Raw genomic sequence first — 15,175 nt, forward strand, 5'->3', positions numbered from 1 at the left:
CAAACCTTTATGTCACCTATGAGTTAGATAAGGCCCCACTACAATAGCCCTTAGTGTTTAAATCGTTGACAAGCTCTGTTAGAGTGTTAGGTCAAGAACAACAAGTAATCAAAGCAAACAGTCCTATTATGGCTGGCTGATGCAAACAAGCAATTAAACAGATGTGTGAGCAAATTTTACATATCAAGAAAAGAAGCAAAGAAGGAGGCTAAAGACCATCACTTGACTGACCAGATTTAAGGGGCATTTAAACATCATGTGCAACGTATGAACTAACATAAACAATGCATATTCCAGATTCTACAATGGAATGCACATGTATTAGGTTATGCCATGTATGATGATGCATAAATGTACACTATAGCAGGCAGGAGTGATTCATCATTGCGCGCACAATTGAATTGCAGGTTAAGGGCCAGTTTGATTCCGCCTTTTTAGGGCTTATTGTCAAAATAAGCCATAAAAGATGTAAAGAAGTCATTTTTGAGTTATGGGTTTGGGCTTAACTAATTTCGCTTTGGAGAGGGGTGTTTCGGGTAGAACCTCACTAAAAGTTGAAGGGAAGGGGAATAGTGAAATGACTCTGTTGTCTACCTATATTACACTCAAAATGCAACTGTTGACGCCCGTGTCACACCTGACCCTCAAGTAAAAACAAACACGCAAGAGTTTGTTGCCCTGCCCGCGTGCATCTCCTCTCCCCTTTCCCTCTACCTCGATCCCCTGCCTGCAGCACTAGGTTCCTCCAGCGAGCCGTCGCCACTGGTCCCATCTGGCCTGATCCTCGATGATGCTCTGTCCAGGTAGTCTATATGGATGGCGGGTAGGGGCAAATCACCCTGGCTTCTCCTCCCTCTGGTGCCGCCCCTCATTCTCATGGTCTCCAGCAGCTGCTCCACTATGGTTCATCCAATGCACTACTCTGGTGGGCGCTGCACAACTACGGCTGATGCCACACTGCGGCAAAAGGCACCTTATTCCCCCTCCCCTCCTCCCCGGACATGGCCTTGAGGTGCTGTTGAAGGATGAGCTCATCCAACAAGGTGAGGATCTCCTCTGATTTTTTGCCAAATTTTCATTCTGATCCACTATACGATGAATTGATATGAGCTCCCTTGTGTTCCGGGAGTAAAAGTTTTGGATATACGGCCCATCCGTCCCCAACCCTAACTCCAAGGAGTTCTTCCTTGAAGTTTCCTTCTCCTTGGCCTCATTTCCTCTCTCAGTTGAATCGGTGGGATTGGCCTTACAATCTTGTATTGGAGGTCTCGGTGATGGTTTCAATGTGCTACGACTGGGTGATCGTCGTTTTTGGTTCTCGGTCGCTTCCAATCGAGTGGGGCATTTTATTTTTGGCCTACGAGATCGCATCTGGCCGACTTCATATGTCATTTCCATCTCCATCGTGGTGAAAATTCTCGGCCTCGGATTGTTGGTTGGCATGCGGATACTGAACTCAATGGATTGGCATCTTCGCCTGGTCCGACAATTAGATCCAATTGGATTTCTTCCAAGGATGGTATTGATCCAACATCGCTCAGGGTTTTTCAAAAATTGGGGTTGTTCCATTCGCTGACGGTGACACATTCCGGCGCCGGCCCCTCACCCGAGATTTCTATTGGAAGTTTATCGGGGCCGGATTCTCAGGAACATCCTTATCCTTTCCGTATTGGGGCCATCAATATACTAAATCTGCCCGGATCTCATGTCATGCTACCATCCTTCCGTGGGCATCATTTTCTCCAAGGTTTGTGGGATGATATTCCTGAAGAAAAACTTTTCCATATTCTTGATGGTTGGCAAGCTGGATATGATAACAAGAGTGTCAAATTAATGGTGGCTATCTCTACTATACCCACTAAAGAATATATCTATGAACGGCTTAAGCACTGCTCTCGTTGTGATAGGTTTGGTCACCCACCTTCAATTTGCACTGGAATCTTTTGTCAAAAGTGTGGGGATAACTCTGGAAAATGTTTGTGTTATTCATCTGATTCACTGCACCCAGTTGATCCAACCCCGTCGCATCATGAGTCATGCATAATGGGCTACTCTTTGCCCATATTGACCTGCTTGGCCTATTCCACTGCTGGACACCGGACCGACAACTGCCCTGGGCTTCGTCGATGCCTTCTTTGTCAACACCTTGGCCATAGGGCCCATAAGCCCAACCTTTGCTGCCGGCTGCCTAAAGTGCATTGGACACATATTAGACCGCATGCAGCTACTTCTGATGAGATCCTAACTAGGAAAATCCCGCTATCTTCTATGGCAGATAATCCTGCGGATGTTGGTATGGCCCATTCTAATCGGGATACACAAGTACGCAAGGTTTGGGTTCGGAAACAGAATATCTCATGACTATCGGACGTGGCCTCTTCCCATTGCTTGTCGATACGACTCCCTCCTCCTCGAGTAGTCAATTCCGCCTGCTAGAATCACCAATCGACTGCAGAGACACCTCCCTCGAGCACGCCACCCCTACCACCTCCACCAAAAACCACCATCGACTCCTCACCGCCGGTGGTTCCTGCCCCTGCTCTTCGCCAACGGATTTCTGCTATGGCAAACTTCCCGGTGCGCCCGTTCGACTTTGCTCCGGTGGGATCATCCTTCGACAGAGGCCCATCTCATCGTGTTTAACACCATGTCATGGTGGTGGATGATCCTCCTCTCAACCATGATAGGTATGCCATCGTCTCCGTTGATCCCCCTGTTCACGATCATCAGAAGGAGTTCTGGCTGGCTGAAGTTTGCCGCATTATCGTTGCTGATCTGGAATATGATTTACTTGATGATTTCATTTATCCGCTTGGCATTGGGTGTGTGGTTTTTGCGGATATGGAAAGCAGAGATGCAGCAATTAGAGAGGGGCCTCATGCCTTGACTGATGATTCCACTTTTTCCTTAGTCCCACATGACGAAGGTCTTAATATGTGCATGCCTGCGTTTTAGTATGAAGTCTGGATTATGCTTCTTGCTTTCCGTATGGATTATTAAACTGAGCATTACATTCATAAGGCTATCCCCAATTTTGGTAAACTGCTTGTCTGGCCGCGCCTAAGACAGAATAAAGCTCGTGTTCTAGTTAAATGTCATATCAAAGATGTTGCTGAAGTTCCACAAAGTCTGTTGGTCACTCGAGTTGGTCTGCTGCCTGGACTTGGCCGCTCTTGGTCAGTCCTAGTTTATGTGCTAAATGGAAGAAACACCATCCCTGGTCTGGTTGGCATGGAGGAAGCTCCTCCCCTCCTTAATGCATCCCCGCACCCGTATCAGCTCCCGTTCTACACTGTTATGCTGCAGGCCAGGCTCGATGAGATGGATGCACAGGAGGCGCTGAATGAAGCCGCTTGGAATGCCCCTGCACATGAAAAGGAACAACTTCAGGAAAATGGGTGGCGTGCCTAGCCAGTTATTCCTCCACCTTATTCGGGTTTCAGCTTCAGAACTTTTTTTCAGTATGATGGGTCGTCCCTGATGGATGGTGTTCATCCTGAGCATAACATTCATGACAATTTGTCTGATGTCTGGGCGTCTGATGAGGAAATTGTGATGGTTGAAGCTTTGGATGATGGTTTTGTTCTTGGGAATCCTATGGCGCGTTCAACATTTTTTAGAGCTGGAGTCTTGTTCAAGTAAGAACAACACCAAAGCACCGGTCCACCCACATATCAAATTATCGAAGTAGCGAACGCGAATCAAACAAACATGATGAAAGTGACTACATGAAATTCCCGTGTGTCCTTAAGAACACTTTGCTTATTATAAGACACCATTCCGGCCTGTCCTTTGCTACAAAAAAGATTGGGCTACCTTGCTGCACCTTTGTTACTATTGCTACTTGTTGCTCATTGATACGTCCATTTTGCATCATGTTTTCCTACTGTTATTTATAGTGTTTTTATGCAATATAACACTTTGTGGAGTAATTCTAATGCATTTTCTCTCATAATATGCAAGGTTTGCACAAAGAGGGAGATTGCCGACAGCTGGAATTCTGGACCTGAAAAAGCTATGTCAGAGATACCTATTCTACACATCTCCAAATGAGCTGAAATTTTACAGAAAATTATTTTGGAATATACAAAAATGAGAAAAGAAATACCAGAGGTGGCCTGCCCCCCTAGCGTGTCCTGGTGGGTAGTGGACCCCCTGGCCTACTTGCGGTGCCCTTCTGCTGGTACATAAGGTCATTTGCCCTAGAAAAATAAAGAGAGGACTTTCGAGATGGAGCACTGCCGTCTCGAGGCGAAACTTGGGCAGGAGCACTTTTGCTCTCCGGCCGAGCGATTCCGCTGGGGATACTTCCATCCGGGAGGGGGAAATTGATGCGTCATCACCAACAACCTTCTCACCATGAGAGGGCCAATCCTCATCAACATCGTCAGCAGCTCCATCTCGTCTCAAAACCCTAGTTCATCTCTTGTGTTCAATCATTGTATCAAAACCTCAGATTGGTACCTGTGGGTGACTAGTAGTGTTGATTACATCTTGTAGTTGATGCTAGTTGGTTTATTTGGTGGAAGATTATATGTTCAAATACATTATGATATTCAATACCCCTCTGATCTTGAGCATGAATATGTTGTGTGAGTAGTTACTTTTGTTCTTGTGGACATGGGAGGAGTCTCGTCATAAGTAATCATGTGAATTTGATATTCGTTTGATATTTTGATGATATGTATGTTGTGATTCCCTTTGTGGTGTTATGTGAACGTCAGCTACATGAAATTTCACCATATTTGGGCCTAAGGGAATGCATTATGGAGTAGTTATTAGATGATGGGTTGCTAGAGTGATAGAATCTTAAAATCTAGTTTATGCGTTATTCCGTAAGGGGCTAATTTGGATCCATATGTTTAATGCTAGGTTAGTTTTTATTTTAATTCTTCTTTCATAGTTGTGAATGCTTGTTAGAGGGGTTAATCATAAGTGGGAGGCTTATTCAAGTAAGAACAGCAGCCAAGCACTGGTCCACCCATATATCAAATTATCAAAGTAGCGAACGCGAATCAAACCAACATTATGAAAGTGACTAGATGAAATTCCCATGTGCCCTTAAGAACGCTTTGCTTACTATAAGAGATTGTTTTAGCCTGTCCTTTGCTACTAAAAGGATTGCGCTACCTTGCTGCACCTATTGTTACTATTGCTACTATTTACTTGTTACTAATTATCTTGCTATCAAACTACCTGTTACTTACAATTTCAGTGCTTGCAGAAATTACCTTGCATAAAACCACTTGTCATTTTCTGTTGCTCCTCATTGGGTTCAACACTCTTACCTATCGAAAGGACTATGATTGATCCCCTATACTTGTGGGTCACCAATCATTACAAATTATCTTGCTATAAAACTACTTGTTACCGACAATTTAAGTGCTTGCAGAAAATGCATTGCTGAAAACCTCTTATCATTTCCTTCTGCTCCTCATTGGGTTTGACACTCTTACTTATCCAAAGGACTAAGATTGACCCCCTGTACTTGTGGGTCATCAATGTCCCTCTACCTCAACCATGGGATATGCATGTGGACTTCGACAAGTAAAGCATGCTCGATACGGCGAAAGCTAGTAAAGTTCAATTTACTCCTTCTCATCATGTGCAGGCAGATATTGCTTCTACCTATTCGTCCAAGCACCAGCCATTGCTTGATGGGGCGCTCACTACCACAAGCAAGCTACGTGGCTATATCTGATATCTTTAATGGGAAATCAATAAACTTGAAGGGGAAAATGTATTCTTAAAGGAATCTTTGTCAAGCATATTCCACCACCATCACTGAAGAAGAAAACTTGAGTACATGGGAATGGAACCTACCCTTGGCTTGTTCCAAACTTGGGGGAGGTTCCCAGTATCGTATCACCATCATTTTTTATCATTATCTATCTTAGTTCGATCCTTAGTTATTTCGTGATCTAGAATAAAAGTATTAATATGTAGTAGTTTGATTTTTTGTTTCATTCCATCGCCATCAGTGTAATTGTGCCTGAAAGTTCTAATAAAGAGTATTATGAGTTTGAGTATTTCTTTACTTTTATTCTTTTGCATAGATCACAGCAAGAATAATAAGAAGTTCATATGCTAATCCCATGGGGAGTAACGACTTTACATAAAAGGAGTATGGTTGATAAAATTTATTGGAAGATAACAAACCTAGAATTGGTCATCGATGCAATTCTTGAAAGAATAATAAAGGAAGATATATTTCACATATTAATATACTATCTTGGACATCTTCTATGATTGTGAACCCTCGTTAACTATTTTCAAGCTCGATCAAGTAGTTGATGTTGGACAAGGAAGAAAATGTAATGAGTTATGTTTTCTTATATACACAAAGAAGTTATATTGTCATGGATCCTCTAACATGTGGTGCTTGTTATAATCTTTTTCTAGCCAAAATTTCTGTACTAAGTAGAGATACTACTCGTGAATTCAAATACCCTTTAACCTACTTTCTTGTCATCAGAGTCCACCAGATATACCTACAGACTGAATAAGATCCTTCAAGTGAGTTGTCATCGGTGCAAAGCAATAAAAATTGCTCATAAATACAAATGATCTTTTATGGTAAGGGAAAATAAGCTTTTTACGAACTTGTGATGGTAATGCAATTAATAAAAGTGACGAACTGCTCAATAAAGGTTGCTTTCATATGGGAAATATAAAGTGACGTTCCTTTGCATTAAGAGATTTCACATCCAATTCAAAAGCGCGTGACAACCTATACTTCCCCATACAAAGGGCCTATCTTTTACTATTTAGTCTTTAGTTTTAGGAAAGAGTCGAAGGTACTTATTCCTATTTCGACCTCAAGTATTCTCCACTTGGCAAGAATAGGGAATGATCTAGGCATATATATATCCAGTAGGATATATGTAACCCTGAGTTATTATTGTTAACATTACCCCTCAGATAAATAAGTTAGGTGGTGAAACATTAAACCCCCATCTTTCTCTGTGTCAGATTGAAACATTTTTTTCTAAAAATATGCTTTGAGTGCCAACAATCAAGGAAGACTATGTGATTGTTGAGTATGTGGAGTTTGCTAAATCAAAAGATCTTACATAGACCCTTCCTGAAATATGATGAATTGTAATTGCTTTGGTGGCTGAGAACATAGTTTGTTAGTTTGCAAGAAAGTTTATTATTTATACTTTAGCATGTGAATGAATTGTTACTTTGTCATGAGAATTTTTATGATTGATACTTGCTATTATAATAATGATCATGATGCTACCATGTCCGTATTTTTCTCTCAACACCTCTCTTTGTAAACCTGTGGTGATGATTATCAAGTTCGGTATTCGCTTGACGGAAAGCAGAGTCTAAGCTTGGGAGAGTTGATACGTCCATTTTGCATCATGTTTTCCTACTATTATTTTCATTGTTTAAAGCTATATTTTGCTTTTAGGTGTTATTCTAATGCCTATTCTCTCTTAAATTGCAAGTTCTATTACAAGAGGGAGATTGTCGACAGTTGGAATTCTAGACCTAAAAAGAGCTATAACAGAGATAGCTATTCTCTAGAGCTCTAAATGATCTGAAATTTTACAGAGGCTTGTTTTGTAATATAGAAAAAATACTGGAAAAAAATCTACTGCAGGAGACCCACCAGTGAGCCACAAGCTCAGGCGGCGCCCCCCTGCGGCGCGCCTCTTGATCTTGTGGGGCCACCATCAGGCCTGTGAGGCCCATCTTCTCCTGTATGAAGCCATTTCCCTAGAAAAAACAAGAGAAGACTTGTGACACCCCTGATTCAATCATACACTAATCATACACGCAAATGTGTACGATCAAGATCAGGGACTCATGGGAAGATATCACAACACAATTCTAAAAAAATAAGTCATACAAGCATCATAATACAAGAATCATAATACAAGCCAGGGGCTTCGAGGGCTCGAATACAAGTGCTTGATCATAGACGAGTCAGCGGAAACAACAATATCAGAGTACAAACATAAGTTAAACAAGTTTGCCTTAAAAAGGCTAGCACAAATTGGGATACAGATCGAAAGAGGCGCAAGCCTCCTGCCTGGGATCCTCCTAAACTACTCCTGGTCGTCATCAGCGGCCTGCACGTAGTAGTAGGTACCTCCAGTGTAGTAGGAGTCGTCATAGACGGTGGCGTATGGCTCCTGGGCTCCAACGTCTGGTTGCGGCATCCGAGAAGAAGAGGATAAAGGGGGAAAAGAGGGAGCAAAGCAACCGTGAGTACTCATCCAAAGTACTCGCAAGCAAGGATCTACACTACATATGCACGGGTATATGTGTAAAGAGGCAATATCGGTGGACTGAATTGCAGAATGCCAGAATAAGAGGGGGATAGCTAGTCCTATCAAAGACTACACTTTTGGCAGCCTCCATCTTGCAGCAGTAGAAGAGAGTAGATTGAAGTCCTCCAAGTAGCATCGCATAGCATAATCCTACCCAGTGATCCTTCCCTCATCGCCCTGTGGGAAAGCGATCACCGGGTTGTCTCTGGAATTTGTCTAGGTGTGTTTTATTAAGTATCCGGTTCTAGTTGTCATAAGGTCAAGGTACAACTCCGGGTCGCCTGTTACCGTGGACACGGCTATTCGAATAGATCAACTTCCCTGTAGGGGTGCACCACATTACCCGACACGCTCGATCCCTCTGGCCGGGCACACTTTCCTGGGTCATGTCCGGCCTCGGGAGATCAACACGTCGCAGCCCTACCTAGGCCTAACAGAGAGGTCAGCACGCCGGTCTAAATCCTATGCGTGCAAGGGTCTGGGCCCATCGCCCATTGCACACCTGCACGTTGTGAACGCGGCCGGTGAGCAGACCTAGCCTTCCTTATACAAGGAATAGCGTTCCAGTCCAACCTGGCGCGCGCCGCTCAGTCGCTGACGTCTAGAAGGCTTTGGCTGATACCACGACGCCGGTTGCCCATATCTTGTCCCATGTGGCGGTTAGTGCGTATAAGGTCAACGACCCAACTCAGATCAAATACCAAGATCTCATTAAGCGTGTTATTATGAAGTAACCGCGAACGCCGACCAGGGCCAGGCCCACCTCTCACCTAGGTGGCCTCAACCTGCCCTGTCGCTCCGCCACAAAGATCCACACAGAGGGCCATCGGGAAAGTATGTCCTTTCAGCCCCCAATCCGTGAATCAACCGCGGGTACTCAACGAGCCGACCCGACTTGAGTCACCATCTGTATATATAGTATGTATGTATGTATAGTATATACCCGTGATCACATCCCGAGTGATCATGACCCGATAGTATAGCAAGACAGACTGACAAGAATGTAGGGCCACTGATGATAAACTAGCATCCTATACTAAGCATTTAGGATTGCGGGTAAGGTATCAACAACAGTAGCAACAATGATAGGCTATGCATCAGAATAAGATTAACTGAAAGCAGTAACATGCTACACTACTCTAAAGCAAGTGGTATAGAGGAGAATAGGCGATATCTGGTGATCAAGGAGGGGGGGCTTGCCTGGTTGCTCTGGCAAGGAGGGGTCGTCAACACTGTAGTCGAACTGGGGGTCCCCGCCAGTCTCGGGGTCTACCTAAAAGAGGTAACGAAGGGGGAACACAATAAATAACAGAGCAATCAAAGCATCACAAAGCATAGCATGGCAATACACGGTGCTTGAGGTGACCTAACGTAGTAGTAGGTGATACCGGCAAAAGTGGGAAACATCCGGGAAAGTATCTCCGGTGTTTCGCGTTTTCGGACAGATGAACCAGAGGTGTAATGTTGCAGGTTCACTATGCTAGGGACGTGTGGCAGACGAACATACTGCGTATTCGGATTCGTCTCGTCGTTCTGAGCAACTTTCATATACAAAGAATTTTCATCTGAGTTAAGGATTATTTTATATTAATTTTTAAAGATATAATTTAGTTTATAAATTATTATTATTAATTTAATTCGAAAATGACATTACTGCATCAGCATGACATTAGCAGTCAATGAAGGTGTTTACTGGGTCAAACTGACGTGTGGGGCCGCATATCATAAACTGTTAGCTAATTAACATTAGTTAGTTTTATTAGCAGATTAATTAGATTTAATTAGTTAAGTAACCAGGATTAATTAATTCATTTAATTAATTAATTAATTTCTAATTATTTATTTTAATCTTTTTTTCATGTTCCAGGGGGCTGAGTCAACATGTTCAGTTAGCAGTTGACCAGTCAATGTTGACTGGTCAACAGGGTCAGTGGTGCCCACATGTCATTGACTCCTACATTTTAACATGGTTCTATTTTAATTTAATTCATTCTAATTAGCAAGTGGGGCCCTACTGCTAATGCCTATTAGAGGTTAGTTAGTTTGACTAATTAGATTAGTTCCTAATCTAATCTATTGGGGCCACGTGTCGGTGGCACGTGCCAGCCACTGTGTGGCTGTGCTCACGCATGAGCACACCGAGAGGCGGGGCACCAACGGCTGGCGAAGGCGGAGCGACTCCGGGGAACCACGACGAAGGGGCTCCGGGAAGCCATGAGAGCAGCGGCGGCTAGAGCCACCGCGGGCGGGGCCAGCGACAGGGGGTGACGGCAGCAGGGCGACCAGCAGCGGCCGGGGGCGCACGCAGGCGGTTGGCGACGGCCGCAGCGGGTTGCCGCGGGGACGAGCGGGCGTGCACTGGGTCGCGGGCGGGCTAGCAGGCGCGACAATGGGTGCAGCCGGTCGCAGCCAGAGGCCTGCGAGCGCGGCCAGGGAGCATGGTCGGCGCGCAGTGAGCGCGAGCACGCGCGCGGAGGGGGAGCGGGGCGACGACGGCTGCGAGACACGGCGCGAGGGCAGACGGGGGCGCGGCAACCGCGAGGTATGGCCGGACCCGGTCGAGGGCGCGGTGGCCGCAGCACTAGAGAGGAAAGGGGGACACGGGGAAGGGGGGAGGCCTCGCGGGCGTTGACGGGGAGAGGGCCAGCGTGCCTCGATGTAGGCCGTCGGGGAGGAGGTCGAGGAGGTCCGGTTTGGGGAGGAGGCGAGTAGGCGCCGGTGGAGACTGGCGGCGCCGGCCGTCGACGGGGCGTAGGGACGAGGCGGCGGGGTCGGGGCACCGTTTCCCTCGATCCAGATCGGGGGGAGCGAGGGAGACGCGGGGGGGAACGAGTGGGGGTGTGAGACCTCCTATACGACGCATTTTGCGTCAAATAGGAACCCGACGCAGAGGGGGGCACGCTAACTGGGCCGGCCCACGCGGTGCAAGGTGGAAAAAATGACGAACGCGAAAAAGGAGAGTTGCTGGGATTCGAACCTGCAGCCGCACGCTATTGTGCGAGTGCTCCTAGCCAAAGCACCTGTCAAGTTTACAAATGGAAGTACATCACGATAGTAGAAGACCTAAATCAAGCCGCAAAACATAACACTTGAAAAACAATCACGAGCTAAAAGATGGAGCAAAATATTATACTTCCGAACAATCATGACAGACCTGATCAAATTTTCAAAACTTATGAATACATTTTAATTTTGAACAAAAAATTGAAAATCCCGACCATCTTTTGAATTTAGAGAACAAAATTTGAACATGGGATTTTTTATTAAAATCCCAAAAATGTTTTGAATTTAGAGAACAAAATTTTGAAATCAAGAACAAAATTTGAACATGGGGACAAAAAAAATGAAAAACGCCGAACATTTTTCACTTTAGACATTTTCCTTTAAAATCAAGACCACAAAATTAACATGGGAACAAAAAATTGAAAATCCCGAACCACGTTTGAATTTAGAGAACAAAATTTGAACATGGGATTTTTTATTAAAATCCCGAAAATGTTTTGAATTTAGAGAGCAAAATTTTGATAAAGAACAAAATTTGAACACGGGGACAAAAAAAATGAAAAACGCTGAACATTTTTCAGTTTAGACATTTTCCTTTAAACTCGAGACAAAAAAATTTAACATGGGAACCAAAAAAAAGAAAATGCCGAACATTTTTTGAATTTCGAGAACAAAATTTGAAGTAAAAGAAAAATTAGAAAATTCTGAACAATTTTTTAATACGTTTTCGAAAATATGAAAATTCTATACGTTTTATGAATGTTTGATCATTTTTTGGAAAGAATTAAACAAAAATTCTGAACAATTGAACATTTTTCGAACTTCTGAACATTTTTCACAATTTATGAACAAAATTTTAAAAACATGAACAGTTTTTGAAATTTTGATTAGTATTTGTATTTAATTTTCTAAAAATATTCTGCAAAATAAATTTTGTTTTGAAAAGTAAACTGAAAAACAAAGAAAAGAAATAGGAAAGAAAAGAAAAAACAGTTAATGAAATGAACAGAAATCAAAAAAGGAGAGAAAATAAAAGACGGGAAAATTAAAAGAAAAAAAACAAAACAGAAAAAAGCCGGTTCAGGGACCTTCTAGAAGTTTTCTAAAACGATAGAAAACCGGTTGAAAACCTCTAGAAGGTTTCCAAAACCGGCAAGGGATGAGCGTGAAATTCGTTGCTTGTTCTTTCGGTAGCCTTCTTTCATTTCCGAATTTTTGGAATAGTGGCATTTCGTTAATGGCTAAAATGTTCTTTGTGAAAGGGTTGCCGCAAAACCGGCAAACTCAAAGTGGTCTCTGAAAGTGAATATGAGCATAGCGGCATCATCCAAGGCAAACACGTCTCCTCAGTCAAGGGTCTTCTTGCACAAATAAGATAAAAAAACATAACAATTGATTTCGCTTAATGCATGTCACCCGCCCGCTCTCAATACAGCAAGTGACTCTCTCTCATAAGACAGAAAAAGATTACCGATTCATCCAATCCAATTTGATAACGACTGGCCAGGTTTGAACTGACATTATTTATATACTAAGACCTATATTTCATGAAGGAGTTGCGAAACTTCTGTTAGGTTCTTATCTGAGTACACAAAATCCCCAGCAGAATGAAATGCGGACTACAATTAAGTTAGTTGAAAAAGAGAGTAAGGAATGGGACCGTCAACAGAAACTCTTGAATTGAGGGGTTTTCACACTACCTACAGAAAGATTGAACCAACACGGTGCCTGTACTGTTTGCTTTCGTGGGGCTTTGCTGCGCTTTGGATCTTATCAGGTGGTAACCACCTTCGGTTCTAGACTCTGGCACTTTCTCTGGCTGTGGCGAACGTTGAAACGGCTAAATGGGCCGGCCCAATCCTAACGCGACCAGTCAATCTCTATGCGGAACAACGACATTTTGACGCAAAGCGCGTCAAATATGGATTACCTGGGGGTGTGGGGGTGTGCTAGGGTATCGGGGGGTGGGGAGGGTTAGTAGGCGCGGCTGGGCCGGCCTGGTTGGACCAGTAGCAGCTGGGCCAAAGCCCAGTGAGGGGATGCCTTTTCCTTTTTCTTTATAATTTGTATGTCTTTTCTTTTCCTTTTTTATTTCTTTTCCTTTTAAATCTAGTTTTATAAAAACTACAACTAGCACCTAAATTAGTATTAACAAAAATGCTACCGCCCCATTAATTTTTGGCAACTAAATAAAATAGTTTAACATTTTATTAATTAAAAAAGGTATTCAATTAAATGTCTAGCAATTGTTTTAATTATTTTTATGACCTTAAACAACTTTTAAAAGTGTGGTTTCTTCACCAATGTTAATCATGATTTATTTGCTACAAGTTAAACATTTTAGTTTTGGTATTTAAAAACTTTCATTGTTTGACTTTATTTCAAATTTGAATTTTGGATTGATTCAAATCAACATGGGACTTAGCAACAGTAGAAGTGGTGACCTGGCATCATTAGCAGGGGATTACTATAACCTAATTATCTAGGCGTCACAATTCTCCTCCACTACAAGAAATCTCGTCCCGAGATTTAAGAGGTGGCGTAAGGGGGGAAAGACTAGGTTACGAAATTCTAACGATTCTTCTCGGTCTTGGTTGCTCTCCCTGAAGTAGTTGATCTTCTTCGTTGATGTCTTTATTTCTCTACTTCGGGTCATCATGATGACATCGGCATCCTTTCTTCGGGATCTCCATCGTCCTACGAACACGACCAAGGGGAAAAACTCCAGAAGAACGCATCTCCACGAAGCTAGGCATCTGACGGTGAACTCAAATGGGAAATACATGAGGTACCCCACGAGTTGTATTTCAGTGAACTTGTTGAGTGCAATATACGATGGTACCAAAGTTTCAAACGGGTAGGCATTCATTCGATGACTAGACAGAAGCTGGAACGGGGGTTTAAACAAGGAGAAAAACATGGTGTTTGATCCCAAGATGAATAATGGTTTAGACTTTAACTCGTGAATCACATACGAAGCCAGGTGCAAAGGATACATTAGACTCCGGGTTGTAAAGAAGAGTCAAGTTTCGATCCAGTGGACCTGTGGGTTATGGGCCCACTAGGTGGGTTGAAAATAGGAAGGGTGGTGACATCTTGCACAGCCGCGACAGGGAGGCATGTTAGTGAATAGCTTGTTAGCGATGCCGGCAACAATGTCGGTGCCAAGGACGGGGAACGAAGAGAGCAATTTTCTTTCTTGTTGAACAAGGCGAACCAATTGGCAAAGTTCTCATCCATCGGTGGTTACCGGAATGTCATCAACATTAGTAACAGGCCTTACAGACAGAGTGGTACAACAAGGTTCCTACCTAAGCAGGGAATTATCTCTGCTCAATTAAGTCAGATTACAAGAAAGGTTAAACAAAAGAATGGAAAGGAAAACACGATTATCAGATTAAACAGAACAATGGAAGAAAAATTGTGACTACACACAATTATTAGGAGTATATCCTTCCCATGGACAAGCAGAACATGTCATACAAGGTAGGAGAGCAAGTACCCAACCATTCAAATAAAGAGGCAAGGATTAATCAAGACGTTACCCATACAACGGTGTTTGGATAGTTGACCAAGAAACATTTAGCATCGTGCCTCCAATGTTCTTGTGTATGAGCGGGGTATCATAGTCATGCTTCAAGGTAGCGATGATATGGTGTTTCAATCAAGGGCCAGATTTGGATACACAAATGATCCATCAGGAGCAACTTATAAATAAGTCCTACAATTTCCTCCAGGAAGAATGGTTATCCTTGCAAAAGAAATTATAATGATAGGTCCTCCAGCCAGGGGTGCTAGGCATGACATCATATTACCGGGTCATCAAAGGACCGACATCATAACTCCTGGAAAGTTGTCCCAACCATCTTATCTGACCGAGATTCAGA

The sequence above is a fragment of the Triticum aestivum genome, chromosome 4B (genome assembly GCF_018294505.1).
Source record: "Triticum aestivum cultivar Chinese Spring chromosome 4B, IWGSC CS RefSeq v2.1, whole genome shotgun sequence".
Classification (NCBI taxonomy): Eukaryota; Viridiplantae; Streptophyta; class Magnoliopsida; order Poales; family Poaceae; genus Triticum; species Triticum aestivum.